At 40.8% G+C, this 2,256-nt stretch overlaps 1 pseudogene; it reads left to right on the top strand.

Moving 5' to 3' along the window:
- Positions 1–524: 524 nt before the first annotated feature.
- On the top strand, positions 525–1,626 carry LOC101652423 (annotated as a pseudogene).
- Positions 1,627–2,256: the final 630 nt, after the last annotated feature.

Below are 2,256 nucleotides of genomic sequence, written 5' to 3'. Positions count from 1 at the left end.
TGAGATAAATGAGTGTTTATGTGGAGTAGGTGGGAAAGGGGAGTACAGAGGTATAATGCTGGCATCATACAACCATGGCATTAAAAAAAACAACCTTAGCTTTTGCAATAACAATACTAGAAACTTCTTGTGAAGTAAAATGAATTGGGATAATTCTTCACTCCATAGCCTCTGTAACTCCTACTAACTGAATGGGTAGGTGCATGCAAATAAAATGTAGAGAACTTTTACTCAGGGATTGGTTAGTTTTGCCATTCCATTGAGTTTAAAATTAGCCATCTCAGAAGCAAGAACAAGCTAATCCCACAACCACTAGGCAAGAGGAGCCAGAAGTGGAGCAAGTCTGAGATCCCTGCATGAAGAGGTGGAAGAGGAGCAAAGCCTGAGAGAGAGAGGTGGGCTTCATAGTCCACAGAATTAGTAAATCTGAGTTTGGGCAGGAGGTTGGTTTGTACTGTAAGGGCGCACTTTTAGGCATTTTCAGCACTAACAGAGCTTTATAACACTTGTCCAAGCAGGGCGTTATGGCTGAGGCCAAGAACCAGAGAGTGATGTGCTTGCTGACATGGCTGAGAAGAGATCCTTTGGGAACGAAAAACAACAAAAAAGTATCCTTAGCATTTCGTAACCTGTGGGTATTATCTGTAAGTCCTGTATGGCCATTGCAATGAATTCTTGAATTCAAGAGAGAAATAGAGTACCGAGCTGTCAGAATAGAGTAAGGAATTTGAAGGGTAGAAAAATGTCTGACCTCTACCTCATGGGAATCAGCCTTGAGTTTGTGGGGAGTTGGAGTCTCTTTTTCCTTTGTGTAGTTAGAGGAAGTTTCATCATTTACTCACTCACTTGGTAATTCCTTTCATAATTTTAAATCATTAGTTTTCCAGGGGGAAAAAAGCCCTGGTGGTATAGTGGGTTACACACTGGGCTGCTAAGCAGAAGATCAGCAGTTCAAAATGACCTGTCATTCCATGGGAGAAAGAAGAGGCTTTCTGTGCCTGTAAGGATTTATAATCTCAGATGGTGACTCCTGCGGCCCTGGAAAGCTCCACTCACAGGAGGGTCAGATGGCTCAGGGGAAACTCAAAGCAAAGCCAACAAAGGACGCTTATGCTGCTTCTCCTTCATGGTCAACCACCCCAGCTGCCTGCTGGAGAGCCTGGACCAGCTGTACCTCATGGTTGAAACTTTGAGAAAAGCAGCAAGCGCTATTGAGCAAGAAAAAAGAAATCCTCCTGGAAATTATCCACAATATCCAAAACAGCCAGGACATGAAGAGATCAGTGGTGGAGAAAGAGGAGAACTAAATCTGACTGCAACTCATTTGATGGGAAGAACCCTCACCATTGAAGTTTCAGTAGAAAAAAATTGGAACATCCCTCACTCCCCGGCAGCAAGAATCCCTAAAGCATGCCAACAGGATCATTGATAAGGTGGTCAATAAGTTTCTGGATGATCTGGAAAATGCCAAGAGTCATTTAATGTCATTGTACAGTATGTGCTCTTCTGAGGTACCCTCCCTGGGCCAGTTGATCAGAAATAGTTATTGGCTATGCTGTTGAAGACCAAAAGAAACTTAAGAGAAGATTAGAGACTCTGCTTAGAAATATTGAAAACGTTGACTAACACAAGGCTAGTAATATTTTAATTGCCTATCTACTTTTTAGATTGAATTGTCTTATACTAGATCTAGCACCTAATATATATTTTACTATTCTGTGGACACTTGGCGTATGCAGAGGGGAGAAAAATAAGTGCTCATTTGGGGTCAAAGGACATCACTGCTTTACTGGGGATTTGTCTGGTCTGGAAACAGATGGGCACATCACATGATGCATTTAACCAACAAGACGTTATTTACCTTAAGCAACAGCATTCTTCCTGTATACTTTTGGGAACAAAGGACTGTGCTTAGAGGATACAGGAACTACAAAACAAGATTCTTTCCCTGTATTCTCTCTTTCAGTCATCAAAAATTTTGAAGGTACCTGTTTCAAATTTGTTAGTACTTAAAGATTTATGCATATGATGATATTTTTCAATATGTGAGAAAAATCACATGATTTTACTGTGTCCAAGTACTACTTTTTCAAATACATCATTCCTATCAACTCTGAATCATTACAAAAATGAAAAAATATGTGTTTATAATGCCAGAAACCCACAAAGGGCAGTTCTGCTCTGTCCTATATGGTCACTATGAGTTTGGAAGCAACTCGATGGCACTGAGTTTTGAGGATGAGGCTTCCATGTAGG

This window comes from Echinops telfairi, unplaced genomic scaffold (genome assembly GCF_000313985.2).
Source record: "Echinops telfairi isolate 266 unplaced genomic scaffold, ASM31398v2 ScPeMD7_53;HRSCAF=182, whole genome shotgun sequence".
NCBI classification, from domain to species: Eukaryota; Metazoa; Chordata; class Mammalia; order Afrosoricida; family Tenrecidae; genus Echinops; species Echinops telfairi.
Note: the sequence above shows the minus strand (reverse complement) of the source record. Positions and strands in the feature narration are given on the sequence as shown.